The sequence below is a fragment of the Carassius carassius genome, chromosome 19, assembly GCF_963082965.1.
Source record: "Carassius carassius chromosome 19, fCarCar2.1, whole genome shotgun sequence".
Classification (NCBI taxonomy): Eukaryota; Metazoa; Chordata; class Actinopteri; order Cypriniformes; family Cyprinidae; genus Carassius; species Carassius carassius.
Genome location: NC_081773.1, coordinates 10,096,646 through 10,121,534, shown reverse-complemented (window position 1 = coordinate 10,121,534; position 24,889 = coordinate 10,096,646). Strand labels below are relative to the sequence as shown.

Here is a 24,889-nt window from a genome sequence, read left to right as displayed (position 1 = left end):
AGAATCTTCCTAAAATAGAATTGTTACCATCAGATACGCTTTAGTGCCTCACATACTCCAGAAATGAAGTTGAGTCAAATCAACACCAGTGCACTATAAATAAACAGTCCACTGTAGTGGTGTGTGTGGGTCAGTGGGTTAGGCTATTTATACAGAGAGTGGGGTTAAAATGCTTTGATACACTCTCACACACCCTTCTACATGTCTGCTACACAGCTGTTCACTAGGTTGTATTTACAAAGACTAGCTGCCTCTTTGTAGCTCCTAAAGGTTGCTCTTCCAAAAAACAAAATGAGCTAACGTAACCTCGGTTCTCTCTAGAAGAGGGAACGAGTACTGCGTCTTAGCTAAGACGCTACAGGAAAAGTCTCTTTTCACGTAATACTGAAGCAAAAAATTATCCTTAATTTTGAATTTTTGTAAAGCGCATTTGCAGCAGTACACAGCCATAGGCGAGACGGCTCGCTCGCTCATTGGCTGCTCTGCAGCAAGTGCACAGCCTATCGAGCGCAGGCTGATGCAATATCAGACCAATTAGGAGCCATGCACCTCGTGCGCGCAGGGATCACACACCAATAAACCTGAAGCAACGCTCAGAATATACAGTGCACAGTCACCCGAGGGACTCACAGAGAGTCCAGGACAGGAAAGGGGGGGAGCCCTCCGTCCCATATCTAGCAGCATACGTAGATGCGGCAATATAACATCAAACAGTCAAGGCAAGGCCTGACCAATGTGGCAATGCGGGTCTTACGCAATACTGCCCATATAACAGTCGGCAGCGCATAATGCTCACAAACTCAGAATTCCCATCAGGGCCCTGATTCGGCTATACCGACAGCAGCCTTGCTTGCAAGGCGGGAACCTCCAGGTTATAGAACCTGATAAATGCAGACGGCGAGGCCCAACCTGCCGCCATACATATATCCTGCAAGGAGATCCCAGTAGACCACGCCCACGACGAGGCGACGCCCCTTGTGGAGTGTGCTCTGACGCCCAGTGGGCACTGAAGGCCCCTGGTAGCGTAAGCTAACGCTATGGCGTCAACTATCCATCTGGATAGAGTCTTTCTCGAAAAAGCCATTCCCTTGGAACGTCCACTGAACGAGACAAACAGCTGCTCAGCCTGTCGAAAGACAGCGGAGCGAGACACATAAGCTCTTAAAACCCTAACAGGGCAAAGAAGACTCGAGTCTCCATCCTCTCCTGACACCGACAGGGCAGACAGGGCAATAACCTGAGCCCGAAACGGCGTGTTGAGGGACTTCAGCACATAACCGTGCCTAGGTTTGAGTATGACCCTTGAGTCATTAGGCCCAAACTCCAAGCACGACAAGCTCACCGAGAACGCGTGCAGGTCACCCACACGCTTCACTGAAGCGAGAGCCAACAAGAATACTGTCTTGAACGACAGATGCTGGAGGCTAATCGATTGGATAGGCTCAGAAGGGGGACCCTTCATGGCCTCCAAAACCGCCGCGAGGTCCCATATAGGGACTGACGGAGGTCTGGGAGGATTCAGCCTCCTAGCTCCTCTAAGGAAGCGGATGACCAAATCGTTCCTTCTTATTGACTGACCGAGCACTGTTCAGAAAACGCTGCGATGGCCGCCACATAAACTTCGAGCGTGGATGGGGCTCTGCCCTTATCCAACAGCTCCTGTAGGAAGGAGAGAACCTCCGTCACCTCACAACTAAGGGGTGAACATCCCCGAGCCGTGCACCAGCTGGAGAACACCGACCACTTCGAGGCATACAGCCGTCGTGTCGACGGAGCTCTAGCCTGAATGATGGTATTTAGCACTCCCACTAGGAGATCAGCGGGTAACCGTTGAGCGCCCACACATGGAGGGACCACAACTCCGGTTGAGGGTGCCAAATCAAGCCCCTGGCCTGCGAGAGGAGGTCCCTCCTCAACGGCACTGGCCACGGGGCGATGTCTGCTAACTGCATCAAATCTGGGAACCATGGTTGGTTCTTCCAAAAAGGTGCTACAAGCAGTATTGAACATCTCGTTTCTCTCACCCGTTCTATCACCTGCGGAAGGAGGGAGACGGGAGGGAAAGCATAAAGCGGGCAGCACGGCCATCTCCGTGACAGCGCGCTTTCGTCCTTGGAAAAGAACGCGGGGCAGTGAGCGTTTCCGTGGGACGCGAAGAGGTCCACCTCCGCCCTGCCAAATCTCTTCCACAACAGCCGGACTGTTTGCGGGTGTAGAGACCATTTGCCTGTGGGAATGTTGCTTCTGGACAGCCTGTCTGGACCCAGATTCTGTAGCCCAGGCACATGAACTGCCCTCAGCGAGCGCAAGTTGTGCTGAGCCCGAACAAGGAGGCGTTCTGCCAACCTGTACAGGTTTCGGGACCCGAGACCGCCCTGGCGATTTCTGTAGGACACCACAGACATGTCGTCCGAACGGACTAAGACGTGGTGTCCCTTGATTCGGGGACAAAAGCGCGTCAGCGCGTTCTCCACTGCCAGCATTTCCAGACAGTTGATATGTTGGAGCCTTTCCCGTTCTGACCACAGGCCAAAGGACGGTCTGCCCTCAAGCAGCGCTCCCCATCCCGAAGTGGAGGCGTCCGTCGACACCATCTTCACTTTCGAGGAAGTCCCCAGGCTTACACCTGATTGGTACCAGTCGTTTGCTGTCCAGGGTTTCAGGGCTGTAACACAGCCCTGATTGACCTTGAGACGCAGTCGACCAGGTACCCACGCTTCCAGCCAGAACTGCAGGGGGCGCATGCGGAGCAGGCCCAACTGCAGAACCGGAGATGCTGAGGCCATGAGACCCAGCATCCTCTGACATTCTCTGAGCGAAACGGTCGCACCGCAGCGGCGAGAAGTTGCCGCGCGCTGAATGCCCAACGCACGCTGTGGTGACAGCCGTGCCGTCATGGAACGTGAGTCCAGAACTAAACCCAAAACAGTATAGTCTGACTGGGGTTCAGCGACTCTTCGTCCAGTTGACACTGAGTAAAACGGCCCTGTGCTCTACGAGCCCCGCTCGTGATTGAGCCAGAATCACCCAGTCGTCCAAATAGTTCAGCACTCGCATGCCTCTGAGTCTGAGAGGAGCGTACGAGGAGTATGAGAGGAACGTACGAGGAGCTACGGACAAACCGAACGGCAGGACTGCAAACTGGTATGCCTGGCCCTCGAAGGCGAATCTCAAATATCGCCTGTGACTTGACGCCATCTGTATTTGAAAATACGCGTCCTTCAGATCTATTGACATGAACCAGTCTCCTCTGCGAATATGCGCGAGGAGCTTTCTGGTCGTAAGCATTCTGAAACTGCGTTTCACCAATGACTTGTTCAGCTGTCTTAGATCCAGTATGGGCCTGAGACCACCGTCTCTCTTGGGCACTAGAAAGTATCTGCTGTACAGCCCCCCCTCGCTTTGAGCTTGAGACACAGGCTCTACAGCCCCTCTGCTCAACAGTTTTGATATTTCGGCCCGAAGTATGCGTGCTACTTCTGTTTTGACCGTGGTTTCGAAGCGCGCTAAAAAGCGCGGAGGGCGTCGAAAAAACTGTAGTGAGTAGCCTCTCTTTATAATGCCTAGCACCCAATCCGAAACCCCTGGAAGCACTGAACATGCATCTGCATGAATGGCTAAGGGCTGGATGCGAAGCGCGCTCTGTTGACTGAGCAACGGCAGCGCTTCGGTGTGCTGTAACATGGGCGTTACGCCTGTGGCATTTGAGGCGGGGAGCGCGCTGATCACAGCGGGTAGATCGATCCTCCTCGACCCCGTCCCGGTGCTTAACCGATTGAGAGAGGGCTGAGCGGGTCCCGTGGGACTCGTGATGTCTGCGAGTAACTGTGGGCTGCAAGTGTGCACATTTACTGCTTTCGACTCGCTGTCTGCCTGGGCAGAGCGTACGTGCACGGGTTTCGTTTTTACAGAAACCATGCGCCGTGTGTGACATAGTGTTTGTGGGCACTGAGGAGTGGGCACGTTTACTATGTGGAGCGTGTGACCGATCTGAGTCGATCTTATAGGCGCGAACCCTGTGTGCAGGGCTGTGCTTACATGCGGAGATGGGCACTGAGGAGTGGGCATCGTCACTACATTTATAGCACCATCGGCCGTGGCCGGACGAACGTGCACGGGTTTCGTTTTTACAGAAACCACATGACACGTGTGACATAGTGATTGTGGGCACTGAGGAGTGGGCACGTTTACTATGCCGTGCGCGCCTGTTCCACCAGCGGAAGTGACTGGTAGTTCCTGTTTTTAGCATCGTCCAGTGTGGAGAATGCTAGTGAGACAGACGAACGAGTTCGCGCTGAATATGGAGCGTTCCAAGCCTTTGCCACCTCTTCGTGAAGCTCAGGAAGAAATGAGGCGGGCTTTGAGAAGTACACTCATCCGAGAGGAAACTACCATCCAGCCGGGAACGAGAGGGGGGGCGCTGGTGCAGACCACTCGAGGCCGAGACTCGTCGCGGCCAGCGTGAGCACTCGCCTCGGCTCCTTCTCGATGTCAGCTCGTTTGCTGGGCTTCTGAGCAGAAGGTGCGAGATCCTCGGAGCTCGCCCAGCCCTCACTGCCCGAAGCTAGCAGAGTGCGGCGCCTCAGCGCAGCGGAGAATGCAGGCTCAGAGAAAAGGCCAAGCGAGTCCTCAGAGTCACCATGGCAACAGCTTGCAGTGAGGGCATCCGCCGTCAGCGAGCGCGAGCGCTGCATGATCTTCACCCAGGCAGGAGACACAGATGACGTACCGGTCTCCCTTGCTGAGTGGGGCTCTGACGAGCCGCAGGAAGGCATCTTAAAAAAGACGCAAGCTCTTTTACGAGTGTGTGTCGCAGGGCGAACACACACGCATAAAGAACAACTGGATATAACAGAATTGAAAGGATATGTGCGCCGGACCGCGCAGCAGTAACGGCAGTAGAAGGCGGCGAAGGCCAGCAGCTTCAGAATGGCTCGTCCCGCTGAGATGCTTCTCAGACGGCGCTTGCTTCCTCCGTGATCCAGCGATGCGTGAGCTTCGCTTAAGAGATGAAAAATCAGGTGAGTCAGCCTTTTCAAGCTCCTTTTATAGGGTTGGGCCACACCCGTTTCGGCGGGAAGTGGCGTGATGGGCGCGAAGCGTCCTAATTGGTCTGATATTGCATCAGCCTGCGCTTGATAGGCTGTGCACTTGCTGCAGAGCAGCCAATGAGCGAGCGAGCCGTCTCGCCTATGGCTGTGTACTGCTGCAAATGCGCTTTACAAAAATTCAAAATTAAGGATAATTTTTTGCTTCAGTATTTCGTGAAAAGAGACTTTTCCCGTAGCCTCTTAGCTAAGACGCAGTACGAGAGAGCTCTCGTAAGAGAACCAAATCTTAAGCTAAGGAAATCTGAACCCTCACTGATGAGCAGGGCAAGAGCACCAAACACACTTTCCACACACCCAGTGAGGAAAATCACAAACGTTTGCAATTCAAATTCAAGGATCAGCTCTCTGCAGCAGGAAGCCACATAAAGCCTAATGTTGTGAGCTAGTTACATCTTGTTCATACTGATGGAAGGAGAAACAAAAGAACGATTATCACTGTGACCTCCTCCACATCCTTCTTTCCATACAGACGAAAACTGATACACTTCCCTTTGATGAACATGCGAGTGAGAGAGAGTATAGGGTAGAGCAGCATGCAATGCAGATTTGAAGTACACAGTTGCAGTGTTTCGGCGCAGGACGTCAGAGAGGAGAAACCGAGCTGTCACACAGCATCAAAGCAAGCAGTGACCACACACTGACCTAATACAGCAGCTCCATTTAGAAAAAAACACACTAGTGGAAGGAGCTTGTGCCATTTAGGCCAGTTTCATTCAGAAAAAGAGAAGACAAACTCATGTTTTTAAGAGAACAAGCTACTTTTTAAATCGCTACATCAAATCTTTAATGTTGTATTGCACAAAAATGCTTTTGATGTGAAAAAAGGATTAAACAAATGCCAAGTTCTGTTATGAAACTCAAGATGGCATAGGCTGATGGGTCGTTAACACAAAGTGATGATATTCACAGCTTTAATCTACTTTAATCTACTGATTGGTTCGTGCTTGGTGCTTTACATTTAAAAAGCTTGTTAGCATTCACAAGATCATTTCACAGCATGCTTTAGAGTTCCTTTGAAACCCTCCACCCTCCCCAGCTCCACCTGTATAGATCTGCTACGTGTTATTTTATATGCTATATGTGCAGCAGATCGTATCAGCGCATGTATTGGCAGTAGTAAGTTCCTGTGCTTGTTTTGCAGCAGCAGCAGCAATAACCAAGAGCTGCAGCAATTCAGCAAACGAAGCAGATCTGTTCCGCAAAGACCAAATGCATTAACCTTGTCATACCCACTATCATGCTAGAATTTTCAGAGAGCTGTCATGTTAGAACTGAAAGTGGTGACAGCCAATTTTGTTAAAATCTGCTGTTCATTGTTTCTGACTTCTAACCAGTTTTTTTTTCCATATTTAAATAAAATCTTTTTACTCTAAATGCAAAAATCCATTATCTGTTCAAATCCACTGTCTCTGTATGAGTCTTAATTCAAAAACACCCACTTGTTTTTTTTTATATATATACTGAAATGACATTCTGAAATTTATGAAATGAAATTTTGACACTGAAAATTTGCTGAACATTGGTAGACGTGACCACACCTATTGACTACTGACTTGAAAAAGCTGCAATGTAATAATAACTTGACTGTAATTTAACTACTTAAATACTGATATGCGTCATCAACTAGAAGTGTGGGTGCAGTATCACTTTTTCGCAATGATTTTCAGTCGGCTATTGATATGACTATAGTCTTCATCTCAAGTAATTGCACATCTTTTTCAATCGTAGTATCCATTTACTAAAGGGTAATACCCAACACATTTTCACAGCAATTTTGTTTCCCCCCAAATTTACAAATTCATACATTCTCATTCGCTGCTTATGCCCCACTGACAGTTAGGTTTCGGACATTTCCCAGATATTTCCATTTCTTTTGCAGATGAAGCAGACAGCTATGTGTATTTGTTTATTAATGTAAGTGCATCTGTGTGCACGTCTCTACCCTACAGCTCTCATTTCAAAGTCAGAGCTGTAAAGGAGGAGGTCCGTTCGCCCTCCAGACAGACACAGATTAAATGAGAAAAGGAGGGAGCTGCTGACAGCCTATTACTGCACCGCCACGGGCTTTAGTGTTTCACCTGTCTCTTCGCCCTCCAGGGCTGCATTTGGAATTGAAATAATTAACCTGGCAGAGCTAGTGAGCTGCTGGTAGTGTGGACAGACACAGCGGAGGCTGAGAGTCATTATTAGGTCAGTAGGACTCGCAGAAGGAATGGACCAGAGGCCATACTATGGCTTTGATATGTGATGGGTGTTTAACAGTGAAAGCCACTGCACACTCTCTCTGAAGCCCTAGAGAAGAATTACCATCACCCATTCACGAAAAAGCTCGAGCATCATAGCTAGTGGTAGTAATTAGAACTCAAGCAGCTCACAAGAGAGAAAATAGAGTACTGCAACAACTGGGTCATGCAAATGGTTGGAGGGAGACTACTTCTACCACCTCTCTGCAAAGTCTGGTGTGACTCAGTAGGCTAAAAAGAATGAATAAAGAGATTTTGAGGCAATCTGCTGTGAGACTGCTGTAGCAATCAATGACATTTTAGGAAGCAAGTGCCAGAATCTTAAGCAATCCCCAAAACAGTTTACATGAGAATAAATATAAACTGTGCTTTAAGGCTTCAGGCGGTGCACCTTTGAGGAATTCTGTCTAAAAAGCTAAGCACGTTCTTAGATCAGACACTGTAAGACAAACCAGAGAGGAGAATAACTAATTAGCAGCATTTTCTAAGGCAACTATCACAAATGCTTTGAAATTATCTTTGAAAACTCCCAACCCTACATATATTAATCACAATGTCTGACTTAAACTACTATTCAATAGAGCCCAACCGATATATCGGCCGGCCGATATTATCGGCCGATATAAGCTAATTGCATTTAAATCGGCATTTATAACGGCCGATGAAACATGAGAAACAGAGTCTCATGCTTCACTCATGTTATGAGTGTTGCATAGTGTGCCCACCAGAGGGAGCTCTGCAGCTCCAGAGTTAACAACAGCGCCAGAAGTCCACTACAGAAGAAAGCGATCAGCCAAGCCACGGAGATGTAACTTACTGTTTTGACGTTGAGTCTGTCGTTCGTCATGTGAAATGATTGTAGATTTAGTTCATACCCTGTATATAAAAACTGTGTGGTAGTTCTAGCTAACGGTCCTATCATTATCACTTCTAACTATTCACTTACAGCCGCTAATGCATTGCTATATTAGATTAGCCACAAAGCTAATACCATGTTTATCAGTGGAAGAGCGCGAACGTTAATAGGAGGTCAAACTATAACGTTAGCGTTTAACTTATTCTTATTCTATTGCGGTGTGTTTCCCACATAATGACCGCGTAATTGGGCCTTTCACACAGGACCCGGTATGCACGGCGCTTGCCGCTGGGTTCAGCGTTGCCCTTCAGATACAACGCGATTTGCGCTGCGCTATGGCGTAGGCGGAGTTTTAAAAACGTTTAGCGGGAGCTCTTTCATAGTCTGTTCCTCCTCCTTTCGGTCAGCAGCAAACATGTATCTGTCCCGTTGTAAGAAGCGAGCGATAGCGCTAGTCCTGCTGATGAGAATTAAGAGAGAAGCAAGGAAGAAGAGGCTACCCTCAGGTCCAGAGAACAATTTGGTGAATTCAGGCTGGTTACGTAACTCTAACGCTAATAGCTTCCTTTTTAGCAGGCCCCTTAAATGCTTGCTATTTACTTGTTTGAAGGTGGTTCTTCTCAAAATTGACAGCGGTGTGTTCATGACACTAACGTTAACCATTCAACTTCGAATTGATTCCCTAATCTTCCAGTAATAGTAGGCAAAACGATGTTCTGTGATAGCAAATATAGTGTAGTTACAGTAACTACAGTAGGTGCGTCAGAAATGATTAAACCAGAGGGGACATGTAAATAAATGAGCTGAACAAGCGCTTTTTTTTTTTTTACATATTGTTTCAAAGCAGCTTTACAGACATAACAGGAAAATGTTGAAATAATATTGTTAAATATAAATAGGTAATACCTATTGCTTGACAAATAAAAAATATATATATATTTCTCATTTTTGCCTATGTAGGAGATCCCAGTTTATTATTATTATAATTCTAATGATGACATGAGTAATGATACATGGTGATATTATTAATACACATGCTTATTCTTTCTCTGTCTCTCTTTCTGCCTACAGATGGCTGAAAAAGGTGAATGCTGTAGCAGCAAAGTGTGGGACTACTTCTGCAAATACTTTAACTTTAGTATTATAATTTATTTACAGTACACACACAGACTGTTAAAACCAGCTTCAACTGGAAGAAAGTAAAAGTGTTAAATGTTTAAAACCAGACTGTTTTTTGATCATTAAAAAATATATACTTTTGATGTGCAATTGTTTAGTCATTGAGACTGTAATCTAAGGCTTTTTTTTTAACATAGTCCATTCTGGAAAATGGTTTATACAGCCCACATACATAGAACAGGCAGATATTTTGCTATTGAATGTTGTGTAAGTGCAGTTTATAGGAAATGGGTCAAAAATCCCTATCGGTCGGGCTCTACTATTCAAAAATATTTTTTATTTTTGAAAAAGGGATATTTTTTATACCGCGGATGCAAAAATGATAGTAAAGATATATATATATATATAATGTTACAAAAGATTTTCAAATAAATTTAGTTTGAACCATCTATTCATCAAATAATCCTGAAAATGTATAATTGCTTAAAAAAGAACTGCTGAACTGGATGCTTCAAATTGTAATATTTATCAATATAACTGTTTAACGGTCCATCTTATGATCAAATAAATACCGCCTTGGTGTCCATAAGATACTTTTTTCAAAAACAAAACAAATTAAATCTTCCAGACCACAAATATCTGAATGGTACTTTTATACATTTTTCGCAAACAATCAAACTTATGGCTTTAGTCTGGTGGGTGATAAAACATGCACAAATATCCCATAAGCTCACACTTAAGGAGGTACCATATACACCAGAATATCTTTGAGAATCCAGGGTGGATGGTTTTAACTTGGGCATATAAGTAACCACCCAAACACACAAGAAACTACATCAACACACTAAAAACAACACTTTTACATAAGCTTGTGTATTTGGCAAAAAAATAGCAGAACAACAGTAAATGGTGGCCGCACCTTAGATGTGGCTACTCCTGCTTTCCTGCTTGCTTTTCACCAACAAAGCACATTATGTGACTCTCGTAAAAAGTGTGAAATAGTCCCATATGAGACCCACATGAAGTAACAACTGGGTCCATTTAGACTCCAAAATTGCACCGGCGAGTGACACAGATGAAGATACACACTCAAAAATATGACTTAACAACCACCCACTACGACCTCCAACAAATCTCACACAAAAGCCTCTCTGTGTGCTTGTCTTTTATAAGAGAGTTATGTTCTGAGTGGCTCAACTCCCATGACCACATGTCTTTTCTACACAGAGTATCCTAAACTGGGCCACATGGACAGCAAGACGGTCGCCCCACCTTCCCTGAGCTTTAACAAACCCGGGTGGTGCTTAGTGTTAGCATGGCCACTGATGAAAATAGCATCAGTCAAAAAGGATATACAAGAGACAATCGCTTCTACATTAGATCATTGCAGGAAAACACAGCAACAAGAAAGAATGGTGTTAAAATGGAGCTGGTGGAGAAACAAGACAAAGCAGGAACAATATTGGTTGCAGCCATTTCCTCCAATTCAAAAATAGAACCGTATCTGGAGGCTAAAGTAATGTTTTAAAGAAACTAGGCAGCATGTGCAGACGGGAAGAGCTGCTAATGGACAACAGCAGAACATTTAAGTTTTTAGAGAAACCATTCAAAGGCAAATGACATAAATGTAAAGACACCATAACCAGCAGGGATCTCTTTCTGGAGAGATCCTGGTTTTTCCCTCTGGGTGGGAGAGTAAGCATGAGAAGACACCTCATCCATATCGATCCAGGCTGTTGGCCTTTCCCAGAAATGCTGCAGCTCTGTACACTGGTAGACATTGAATGGCGATATGAGGCATTATTACGCATTAGGGCTGTCACTTTTGAGAAAATTCGAACGGATATCAAATATCATGCAATGTATTCGAATATCTACGAATAACTACTTGATCTGGATTAAGTGCGGCTCTCTTTTTATTTACAATGTTCCCCACGGTGGAGAACACACGTGCGGAGCGCACAGACGTGCCTGGCTACTAGCTATTATTCGCTTGATTTGGTCATGGGCCTATGCTACAATACGTCTAGAGTGCCCTCTACTAGATAAGATGGCAAAGAATAGAATAAAAAACAAACGGTCTAATGACAGACTGTAAAAGATGCGCTACACATGGCACTTTAAAAACCGGATATTTTATTTATAGTTCGATTACGGATATTGTGTAATATATATATATATATATATATATATACACACACACACACACACACACAGTGGGTACGGAAAGTATTCAGACCCCCTTAAATTTTTCACTCTTTCTTATATTGCAGCCATTTGCTAAAATCATTTAAGTAGGGCTGCTCCGATCACGATCTGACGATCGTTAATGCGCATCTCGTCAGTAAAGCAGGTTCTATAATCAGCGGTAACTTCCATCAGGTGCGTGATTTCACATAGAGCAGCTGTTACTACACAGAGCCGTTGTTAACTGAGAAGATGCGCAAATAAACACTGAAAATGAACGTGGATTTGCGCAGCTTCTCAGTTAACAATGGCTCTCTCTCCATCGCGCATATTAATCAATTGACACGATGGTGTCGATGTTTAAATCATTTAAAATGAGAATGTAAGTGTGCTCACCCCATTTTTGTTTGTAAGAAAAAAATTTATTAGATTTCATATCGCAATATATATCGCAGAAAAATAAAATATTGCAATGTAATTTTTTTCTAATATCGTGCAGCCTACTTAGCACATGTGGCTTCACAACAACTCCGTGACTGTTCTTGACTGGCCCAGCCAGAGTCCTGACTTAAACCCAATTGAGCATCTCTGGAGCCCTGAAAATGGCTGTCTACCGATGTTTACCATCCAACCTGACAGAACTGGAGAGGATCTGCAAGGAGGAATGGCAGAGGATCCCCAAATCCAGGTGTGAAAAACTTGTTGCATCTTTCCCAAAAAGACTCGTGACTGTATTAGATCAAAAGGGCGCTTCTACTAAATACTGAGCAAAGGGTCTGAATACTTAGGACCATGTGATATTTCAGTTTTTCTTTTTTAATAAATGTGCAAAAATGTCAAAAATTCTGTGTTTTTCTGTCAATATGGGGTGCTGTGTGTACATTAATGAGGAAAAAAATGAACAAATGATTTTAGCAAATGGCTGCAATATAACAAAGAGTGAAAAATTTAAGGGGGTCTGAATACTTTCCGTACCCACTGTATATATATTATATTATGTGGTTGTCCTGAACCATAAAACCAGTCATAAGGGTTTTATAAAGATTTTATAAAGATTTATACATCACATGAAAGCTGAATAAATAAGCTTTCCATTGAGGTGTGGTTTGTTAGGATAGAACTAGGGATGGGACGATAACCGGTTTTATTGATAACCGTGATAAAATGTGCTGAAGGTTAGTAATATCGTTTAAAAATGAATTATCATTAAAACCGTGTTTGATTATCGCGGTTTTAATAACTCACTATTAAATAATGTCCAGCCAGCAACAGTCTGACGCAAGCGCAGCGCACAATGTTTTTTTTGTTTTTTTTTCGAGAAGGAATGGCGAAAGTCAGTGACTTTTCTATGCTTTTCTATGCTTCTACACTTTTCATTGTAAGGAAGGAAATGCCACAGAATTTAATCTTTCTTTAAATTAAGTGCATAGAGTTGCTTGTTTTATTAGTTGTTTGATGATTATTAAATATAAAACTTGCTGAAATGTTTTCAGTGTGAGCATCAACTATTTTTGAACACTTTCATCTCGTTTCAACAAAACCGTGATAATATTGATAATCGTGATAATTTTAGTCACTATAATCGTGATATTAAATTTTCATACCGTCCCATCCCTAGATAGAACAATATTTGGCCGAGATACAACTATTTCAAAATCTGGAATCTGAGGGTGCAAAAAATCTAAATATTGAGAAAATCACCTTTATATTTGTCCAAATGAAGTTCTTAGCAATGCATATAACTAATCAAAAATTATGTTTTTATATATTTACAGTAATAAATGTACAAAATATCTTCATGGAACATGATCTTTACTTAATGTCCTAATGATTTTTGGCATCAAAGAAAAATCAATACTTTTGACCCATACCATGTATTTTTGGCTATTACTATAAATATACCCCATAGTGGTCCAGGGTCACATATAAATAATTACCAGCTTATTGTACAAATTGTACATTTAATTGTACAGCATCACACATAAAAAACATAATGATTTAGCAATGAAAATGAAAGCAAAACACAATGACAAGCTAATACATACAAAGGAAAGCCTTAGGCATGAATCTGATGAAGAGCCATCATATGAACTCCAAAAGCCCCGCTTTGAAATTCTATCCCATATCCAGGAGGAGGGAGCACAAATCCATTAGCCATCTCCACTTTCAAACCGCAGTAGCTGTCTTTATCTCATTTCGACACACAATGGTGTGTATATGTGCATGTCTGGGTTTAATCGCAGAGGAGCTGATTAGTTTCTGTGCACAGTATTAGGAGCCATTGGAGGGTGAGAGCGATCTGTTTCAGAACACACACATGATGAGTATTAAGAAGCACACAATGGTAGAAATGTTACAATGACATCTCTGAGCCAAATATGACAACAGAAAGGATGGAGCTATGCCACTTTTGTCAAGATCTCTTTAAGAGAATAAGTACACTGTGTGCACAGTAAAGGAATAGTTCACCAAAAAATGTTATTTCCTGAAAGTTTAATCACCCTCAGTCAATTCAGGATGTAGATGAGTTTGTTCTTTCATTGGAACAGGTTTTGAAAACTTTACTTCACTTTTTCACCAACTGATCCTCTTCAGTGAATGGGTGCCGTCAGAATGAGTCCAAACAGCTGATAAAACATCACAATAACAAACAAGTAAAATGCACTCAATTTACCCTGCATGCGCACTTATGATGCCCTTAAATGCTGCATACACAAGCTCAGGATAAAAGAAGAACTTATTCATTGTGAAACATTCAAACTCCATTTAAGTTTTGACTATACAGTAATTACAACTCAGTATTACATGTAATACATCCTACAACAGGATAACCAATGCCACAAATGTTGTTACATGACTTGGTCGACCCCCCCAAGAGATTAAAAAAAAGAAAAAATGCTAAATAAATTTGAGCAGCAAAAGAATAACTAAAAATTAAATAGTGCATATCCACTATGTACATGTAGACTCTGATTTAAAAGTATCTAAGAAAAATGTGAAAGGAACGTTACGTTGTAGCACACTGTCTCGATGGTGGTCTGATTAAATTTCACCTTCCTGAACTTTGTGGAAACCTTGCGCATTTCCATAAGATAGCTGTCTTCTGAAGAAGAGATCTAGACATTTAAACTCTGTAACACCCCTCTTTAGCCACCCACTGTGAATCTGGCTCTGGGACAGTGTTAGGAGGATCTAGGCCATGATGACACTTGAAGAGGTGGATCCTCACAACACACGCAAACACAGACATGGGTTTTAAGAGATGGTCAACCACTCTAACAAATGCTGTATTTAAATATACACACATTTCAAAATTCAGTATTAACTATCATTATATCAAGAAAAAAAATAATTACACATTATTATGTTTAAAATCATAACAAACCTGGCAACAGTATGCTTGATCCAACTATAATGTGACATTGCACACCTCTAGGGCCTGATACACCTTGCATTACTAAACACATTAAGACTTACTCTGCCCTAACATGTAATTTCTCCATTACAGCAATCAGTTTGGAAATTTCTTCTGAACTGAGCTTCCACAGAATGACCCATTTGAAAAAACAAAACAAATGTCAATAAACCCAAGTTATATGAAGGTGTCAATCTATACAAACTTCAAAATATTTCTTATAGAGATCCAGAAAGATTTGCCTCTCGTTTACCAGAGGGAAAACAGCTGAGATGCAATTATGTCTCTCCTTGCATTATGACAGCTGTTCCAGGCATGTCATAACACGATCAAATGATTTTCTGTGCTTTCTGAACAGTAAGGAGTTCACTCTTAGAGCTGGATATATAGAGGATGATGTTACACCCAGTGCTGTGAGACTTACTTATTAATTATGAGAGAAGATTGCAGCTCAAGAAGATAAAGTCTCAAACTATAGTCAAGCAACCCTTTTTAAAAAGAATGAAAATAGCTAAATAGATCGCATCAGTTTAAAGAGGCAAAACAATAAGAATGTCAATTGTCAAATTAAACTTTACAACAGCTGCATATATGAAACACAACTAATAAAACTAGAAAACTTTTAACTAAACGGCAGCAACTAAAAACGAAAAATTAATCGAGCATGTTTATTCACAGACAGTCCGAACTAGGGATGGGACGATAACCGGTTTTATCGATAACCGTGATAAAATGTGCTGAAGGTTAGTAATATCGTTTAAAAATGAATTATCATTAAAACCGTGTTTGATTATCGCAGTTTTAATAACTCGCTATTAAATCATGTCCAGCCAGCAACAGTCTGACGCAAGCGCAGCGCACAATGTTTTTTTGTTTTTTTTCAAAGAAGGAATGGCGAAAGTCAGTGACTTTTCTATGCTTTTCTATGCTTCTACACTTTTCATTGTAAGGAAGGAAATGCCACAGAATTTAATCTTTCTTTAAATTAAGTGCATAGAATTGTTTTATTAGTTGTTTGTTGATTATTAAATATAAAACTTGCTGAAATGTTTTCAGTGTGAGCATCAACTATTTTTGAACACTTTCATCTCGTTTCAACAAAACCGTGATAATATTGATAATTGTGATAATTTTAGTCACTATAATCGTGATATTAAATTTTCATACCATCCCATCCCTAGTCCGAACCAATTCACTAAAATGGATCACACCAAACACTTTTCTCTCTTCATTCTCTCTCTACATTCTCAATCACCTTGACTTTAACCAGCTATTGAGCTAGTAAAATAAACCGTGTAATTAATCAATAAACAGAGAGCTGGGAGGAAGTCCATAAACCTGCGTCCTGATCTCCATCCTCTCATTCCTCCCCCAGTCCACCGCAGAGGGAACAGAGCAGAACGCTTGGCACGCAGGGAAGCAACAACATTGGACGAGTGAACCAAAAGCAAGGTTAGATTTTCCAAGCACGGATTTCGACATTATATTAACTCCCCAGAAAGTTATTCATACTCTTTTTCTATTCATACTCTTTTTCATTTTACGATCTGGCTTTCTGGTAAGTGTATAGTTTTATTGCTGAGAGATTACCACCTTTTATGAATCATCTATAAAACCAATAATGAACTGGGTTGCATGGCTACATCTAAGGTAAGACCTCAAAGATTGATAAACCACATACAGGGCAAGACAGAACAACTTTTGACGCTCAGATTGCACTGACAAGGCCACGCAGAGATTTGATCGAGCTGAGATTTGGGAACACAGATAACTATGGTGCAAACGTGCAGTCAGAGACACGTCTGCCACTATTTGAGCTGACAGAGAGACAGCACAGGCCGTGATAGCTGATGCTCTTTCATGCGAAATCTACCTGAATTTTCACTATCTAATGCACACATCCCTGAACTCACTTGGCTGCCTTACGAGAGTAGGTCAGGACTGATATGGAGGCTTTAACAGCAGGTCTCTAGTAGGCCACTTCTTTGGTCATGCTCAAAAGAATATCACAGTAACGTTTGCTAATACCTAAAACATCCTAAAAATGACACACTCTCTTTTAACTGTGTTGGAGAACTCACTAGAATCCAACACATTCTCATGTTACTGACCTTGTTTTTCTCACTCTCTTTGTGGTTTCTCTTTGGACTTATACTCAGGTGCGACTTATAGTCCAAAAAATACGTTATATTTATCCCTGAATGAGACTATTTGATAATTAATTTATTAAATGTATAATTTTTGTTTATTTCATTGTTACACAAATTAATTTAGGGACTTTAATTTAGTGATTATTATTATTATTACAATTTTCCAAGAAAAATTTAAATAAAGCTCAGAGTAGTTATTAGGAAAGGTTATAGGTGATTACAGTTGGTTATACTCTACCATTCAAAAGTTTGTTTGTATTTTAAAGAAATTAATAATTTTATTTGACAAGGACACATTGAATTGATCCAAAGTTACAATAAAAAAGAAACGATCACAAAAAAAAAACACTGCGTTGACAATAATAAGAAATGTTTCTTGAGTAGCAAATCAGCATATTTCTGAAGGATCGTCTTGACACTGAAGACTGGGAGTAATGATGCTAAAAATTTTGCTTTACCATCAAAAAATATTTTATATAACGTATAAATAAAGAGCAGTTAGTTTTGGTCAAATAAATGCAGCCTTGGTGAAAGTAAGATTATGTAATTCTGTGTATGTGAAGCTTCAGAGTCAATAACACAGCTCAGGTGACTAGCTCAAGAAAACTGGGTGCCAATGCCAATAAGCAAAGATAGCACATTTTTTAATCATACACTTCTGGGGGCTCCTGCACCAGACAAGCAACTGGCATTGATAGCTTTTCCCCCTGGTATTCATAGGCCTTCTTGGTTCAGATAAACAGGTAGTCCCATTTCAATCTCACGTCACTGCTGCAATGTTAGGCCTCTCAAATGAACAGATTACACCATGTGATGCCACTGGCATAGAGATTACACACTTCATCTTACTAAACCCACTTCACCTTTTACTGAAACCAAATCTGCGCACTGCCTGAGGAGAAGGATAGCTGATTGGCAGAATCATGTAGTATATTTACATAGGGTGAGGCATTGTTCCACCTATCCACCAAAACAAAAGCAGCTCACGCAGCAACAGGATGAATCAGCAAAATACCCACATATACAAACTACTTAGATACTAACAAATATAAAAATTATACCACCTTTCATCACCAAATTTCAACTGATGAAAGCTTGATCTACAGCATTTCTACAGACAACAACCAATCCACAACGACCAACCCTCTCAGCACTCACAGCAATATCAAAGCGCCGCAGGCAAACCTGCTCCACCACAAATACGTTAAAAGTGCTCTCTATCAGCAGTGAAAATCAATATTGTGGAACAAACGTAAACAAGACTGATTACATTTAAAACATGGTTCTGGTTGGTCAATTATTCCGCTTTCAAGTATTTATATAAACATAATGGCCACTATATGATACTCTACATTATACAAACTCGAAGTCATATATCATTTTTCACTTATGAAATCCAGGGGTTGCTCTTGTACCACCCGTTTTCTCATATGATAGATAAAACAATATGACTTAATCAATGTTAAGTATTTATTTGGTAAGTGGCCATGCAATAAGCAGGATAATGTAGTCAGCAGGTCATAACCACAAAATAAACCCATTTCAGGGTGTTACAAGACACCTATACTTCGCATTGTGGTCCTGATTACTCCATCTGGATTATTTTGTAATGAGCTGCTGACTGTACAATATCCCTTAAAACGGTGCCTCATAATAAGAATCACATGTACTGCATTTCTGAAACACTCCTGAGGAATGCAAGAGCAGAGAAACTGCTGTCAGATATGCACTGAAGGAGGACAAACAGCACATGTTGAGAGTGTCACTTCACACTCGTCTGGTGGTAGTCCTTAAGCAGATCTGATAGAGCTCTGGTTATTCATTCCTTCTCTCCCATTAGCCCGCGTCCTATGGGAAACAGTCAGTTCTCTCAGAGGGACGTGGGGAAGAAGGCTGCCAAGGTCAACTGTGTCCATAAAATCTTGGCAGCAGTATAATGTGACACTTAATCTCATTGACAGTCAGTGGCTAAAGGAGCTCAAATGAAGGCTGTAGCCTGTCAAAAGAACTACTCTGCTTTCTGTGGTCTTAACAGATTTAAAATAAAAATCTGTCATCGTTTACTCACCCTCATGTTGTCCAAACTTGTACAGCTTTCTTGCCAAATCCTATGGGTTTGCAACAACATGAGGGTGAGTATATGAAAGAATTTTCATACTTTGGGTGAGATATCGTTTTAGTTGTGGTAAAAATTCCCAGGCAAAAAGGGTCTTGTCAATGTTAAGAAGCACAGCTCACACAGATGTCACATTCAAAACAAACAGCTGTCTGTTGTTTAACACACCAGATTTGTGTTACCAGCCCATTGTGAAATCTGCGAGGGAAAATCGAACGTCAGTGTTAATGTCAGTGTTCTGTGCAACTCTCAAGTAAAGCTCTGAGGTGTGGATCATGTTCAATCAGCCAGGTATAAAAAATTCTGTTCATAAGAGAAGAGCGGGCAGGCGCGTGCTAAAGCAATTAAAAGAACTTTCTATGATTTACATAGATTTTTTCTATGTAAGTACAACGTAGTTAAGGCCACCTAATATAAAGTGGCCAAATATAAAGTGGCCAACTTTCTTTGTCAACTCAGACTTTGATCCTGATTTTTTTTTCTTTATGCAATCTTTCAGTGCAATCTTTTGATACTACAACTTATTAATGTATACAGATCATGTAATACAAATATCTATTTAAAATAAACAATTTATAATAACTGTTAAACTAAAATTGCTTGTGTGTAAAAGATATATAATAATAATAATTTGAATCACAATAATTATATAAATCATAAAATGACTCCGTAATTATCATTAAAGCCAGACTTATTCTATTGTTTTTTGCGTTTTTTTTTTTTTTGCATTAGTGACCTTTAATTTGGAGCAAGATAAACTGGAGTGACTTTGATATATCGCCCAGCCCTAATCTGTATACCATATCCAGTGTAGACAAGATAGCGGCAGTGATCTTAATGTCTATTCACTTTTGATGCAACGCGACACTCACATTATTAATGATTAATAATGATAATGATTAAGTGTAAACAAGTGTCAAGGCATTAAGCAGCTGAATGCCAGTGGGCGGGGCCTATGGTGAGATGATGACTATTGATTGATGTCTTGCACTGGAACTGAATCACAAACCATACGTAAAATGATTTCATAATGTTTTGTCAGGAAATTACCATTTTATTTTGATTATGTTGTCAAGAAACAGCACCTTGGATCCAAACAAGCTGTTTTCTGAGGATAATTACATAAATGTTTTTTTTTTTTAATTGATTAGATGAGGACATTTAAAGTTATGAAACTTGCATTATGTATTAAGCATACAAAGACCTCTCAAGACTTTTTTATGTCATGACCCCTTTAATATAACTCCACTTGTATTCGTCTGAATGAAGAAAGTCATAAATCCAGTACCTAGGATTGCTTGAGGATGAGTAAATCATAGGGGAATTTCATTTTAGGTGAACTATCCCTTTAACTTGATTTACAGTGACAAAACAGACTACTCTTTGGTGATATATGCTGGACTTCTCCATTAATTTGACCTGCTTAAGCACCTAGCTAATTGACTGCAAACTTGCATTCATAAACAGTATACTTCCATCCAATCAACAACCAGACAGAACCAAGTCCACACCCATTTTCCCCCATTAATCCATTTCACCTGGATGTACATCACAATAAAGAAGAAAATATCTCTCACTATTTCTGTTTCATTGCATCTTAATGTTTCGGGTCAAACTAAAATATGCATTGTGACAGCAGATTGGTGTATGAATGCAAAAAATCTTCCTCTCCAACAGTCTGCCTTTCACAAAAAAAAAACATGTCACTTGCCTGGTGGTAGCTGCCAATGTTCCTAAAACAACACTGGATGAGAGGTTGTAAACACTTTTAATCTTTTACCAACATAGGCAATACTGTCAGAAGGGAAGCCAATGCAAGGGGGCAAAATCTGCCATTGTAGTAACACAGTTCACATTGATATGAACATTATTACAAAACCAAACACGCCTAAATAAAACATTAGATCACAATGCAAAGCTCAACAAACCATGTGTTCAAACACTCGTCATGAGTCACCCTGTTCAACCTTTATGTTTGTAGTGTGATGGAGACAGAAGGGTTTATGACAAATCATTCTGATGACAAATAAGGCTTTGGTCTAAGGTCTGTTATCCAAGGGAGCAAACATCTGCATTGAGTGCCATTCATGAGCCAAACTATAAGCTGACGACAGATCACACACACCTGACAATACATTTGAGCTGCTATACAGCAGATGTCACCGAAATGAGCTGATTAAAGTTGGCACGAAGTCCTGCCTCACTCACGAAACATTAGCAATATTCCACTCGTGCTGCTTAGAAGATTGATTCACACGGTTGACCTGCTCCTGCCACAACAAAGGACGTCCTCTCGTCCGAGACTCATGGGACGCTATTAATTTAAATCATTTCATTCCCTTTCATCCTAGCTGCCCGTTTCCTCTTCGTCTGCTATTTTCCTCCGTCCTGAAGAGCCTTGCCGTCATCTCTGGTTTCAGTCCTGAGTCGAGGGAGAGTGGGCACAGTGTGAGCCGTCAGATAGCTGCTCATGCTGCAAAGGTCAGCAACCACAGAGAACCTACTGGATCTTTATCAGGACTCATTTATGATCACTTAGAACAAAGAATCTGTCGAGCAGAAAAAGATCCAGGCTGCATCTGGACTCCAGGGTCCTCACAGAAAAACATCCACCCTAGTTTCACAATCACCTGACGTCATTCTTGTATAGGAGGCCAGCTCTAAAAAGAGGAATCCGGTGGGGATGGACACTGGCTTACTGCTGCACATATGGTGAGAGGTAATGAAAGCAAATTCTGCAAATAACACTAACAATGTATTTTAGGGGAAAGGTCTTATAAAGATAGCAACACAAAAGAATAAACATCCCTTTGTAATTCTTATTTGTAAATATATATATATATATATATAATGGTTTTACAACCCTCTCAGCACATATTCTACAGCTCCCACTGGATTAGACTGAAGCAACAGCACTCGGAGCAGAAAAATAAATCTCAAGTTTAATGCATTACCAGCAGCCAAGATCTAAGGCAAAGAGCTCACTGGAATATATTTCCTGTATACCAATGATACACATTTAAGATCCACTCTTCCAATCTGCAGCTGGCCTCACCAAAGATGCATATTAAAGGATATGCAAGATGATCTACTCATTTAAGGATAATTTTATATGATAGCCTTCTGCAATCTACTGTTAAAATGGCATAGGAGCAATAAAGACATGATTTTGGATCGTTCTGACCAATACACCAGCATTTTTGGGGATTGGTTGAAACTACTGGTTTAAAAAGTGGCTTTTAGAACAGTCTACTTAAAGGAAGAAGAAAAAATCATTATGTGGATGCTTAAAATGTATATTATGACTTCTGTAAATTGAATTCTCCAAACAAAAAATGTTCAGGAGTCAGTAAGATTTTTTTGCTCACCAAAACTGCATTTATTTAAATAAAAAATACAGTAAACAAACTCACACTGAAATATCATTGCAATTTAAAATGTTATTTTTCTTATGACAGTCATTACTTTAGCCTTCAGTGTCGCATGATTCTTCAGAAATCATTCTAATATGTTGATTTGGTGCTCAATAAATTTTCTTATTAGAATCAATGCTGCAGTTGTGCTGATTAATAATCTTAATGTATAGTTTTGTCCAATTATTCCAGGTATAATACATTTTTTTCAGGATTCTTAGATGAATAGAAAAAGTCCTTAGTAACAGTCTTTACGGTCACTTTTTTATGAATTGGATGCATTCTTGCTGAAGAAATGCATTATTGCTTTTTTTTTTTTTTTTACTAGTTACATTAGTTGGAAATGTATTAATTTTTATAGTTTAATAATTGATTTTTTTAATCATTTGAAATGTTTTCTGTTGAACAGTTTTAGCGTTTGCATGCTGGAAAAACTCTAAATATTTAATGGCAGGTTTCATTGTGGCAGTATACCAAATGTAACGTGACAATACTGTGTGTCTGTACAAAGACTGACTTACTGAAACAAAGCCTGAAAAATAAATATTCACTGAAGTAAAATATTACACATACTCAGACAAGCTGGGAAAAAATGTGTGAAAACAGGCCTCCACTCTACAGGCACCAAGACTGGCACTTAACCCACAACTGTCATGGCAAAGGGTGGAGCCTGAACATATCAGTGTGTGTGTGTGTGTGTGTGTGTGTGTGTGTGTGTGTGTGTAGGGGAGGGGAGGTCCAATGTGGCAACAGCTCATCTGTTTGCAGTATGAGGTACTGCAGAACACACTCCACCAGGTACAAAGAGGAAAAACACAAATAACAGCAAAAATGAGGCTTGCATTAGATACAGAAATGCTGGAAACCCAAAAGGCTTTTAGCAAATGAAACATCAGAGGTTAAACATCTCAACCAGCTTCAAGAGCTGGAACAACAGCAGATGCATTCAGATAGATGGAGATGCATATCCTCCCCTCTCTTTGACAGACCGATTAATCCCACCTCATTATTCCAGATTCCTTATCCATGCCTCCATTAACCGTTTCAGTATTTTATTATCGAATATAACGTTTCTTCAAGGGAGCAGCCCACATCATATTCAGTCATTGAAGGCACTGCACAGCTGTCTGAATTTCAATTTCAGGGCTGTTCCCTGGATTTTCCTCTGTGTATCTCTAGATAATGAGCTAATAATTCACCGCCAGCTTCAAATACACAAGCCATGCTTGTGATCCGCTCATTAATATCTTCATTTCAGAAAGAGGTCGCATGCAGCAGCGAGTGTAAATGAAGAGTAAGCGCTTACTGTCGCAAACCAGCCGACGGTTCCTGCGGCTTCTGTCTTGTCCGAAGGAAACGGTAACAATGGGGGGAAAGCCACTGATGTGTTGCGCAAATCCAGCGACAGAATGCCCGCTCCTCTCCCACCTTAATCTGGTTTTCGCTTCCCGTGCAGATTGCTTATATTTGATGATGATGATGATGATGATGAGACAAGCGAGCCTCCCGTTCCTCTCCCGCTTCCATTCCCGTTCTGAGCTGTGGACCGATGCGCGTTCCTGTCTCCGTTTCCTGTCCAGCCCCGAAATCCATGTGATTGCGCCCTACCCGTTGTGACGTCACGCAAGGCATGGAAATACGAATCACTTACGTTTTGACACCAGTGAAAATTTCTGCTTGTGTACCAAGTAGCCTATGCGTTGAAATGCATTATAGGCCGCTCTTACTATATAAGCTATATGGGACATTTCCCATATTTATCTCGCCTTTGCGTCCTCTAAACAAAGATTTTTTTTTTTTTACATATTTGGGATATTTTAATCTGTAGCCTAGTTCAGAGGTAAATAATTAAAACGATTTGTTTTTTCAATCTTCTATCGTGAAATTAATAAAAGTTGCTGTTGCTTCGGTGTAAAAATGGAACATACACTTGAAAAACAGAACGTGTGCGTTCAAAAGTTGGGCCAATATAAGATTGGTCCAGTAGGCTAAGGTGTTTTTATTATTAAATTGTTGAATTAATTCATTTATAATGTTACCAAAAAAAAATCGATTTTAAATGCTATTAATTTGTTTTCTATCTTTATCAAATAGTCCTAAATAATATATCACGGTCCCCACATTAATGTAAAGCAGCACAACAGTTGAAAATTGATTAGCAAATATTAAGAAATGTTATTGAGCAGAACAGCATAGCAGAATCATTTTTGAATGTTCGTGTGACCCTGAAGACTGGAGTGATTATGCTGAAAAGTTTATGATCACAAGAATGGATAACA

The 24,889-nt window shown here is 41.1% G+C and overlaps 1 protein-coding gene across 5 annotated transcripts in view; it reads right to left on the bottom strand.

The window, feature by feature from the left end:
* raph1a (Ras association (RalGDS/AF-6) and pleckstrin homology domains 1a) overlaps positions 1-24,187 on the bottom strand; it is a 73,179-nt gene extending 48,992 nt beyond the window's left edge. For all 5 annotated transcript variants that reach the window (XM_059499757.1, XM_059499758.1, XM_059499760.1 and 2 more), the window contains exon 1: positions 23,917-24,187. The gene's annotated coding sequence lies outside the window, so the exon portion shown is untranslated. The remainder of the gene's footprint in view (positions 1-23,916) is intronic.
* Positions 24,188-24,889: the final 702 nt, after the last annotated feature.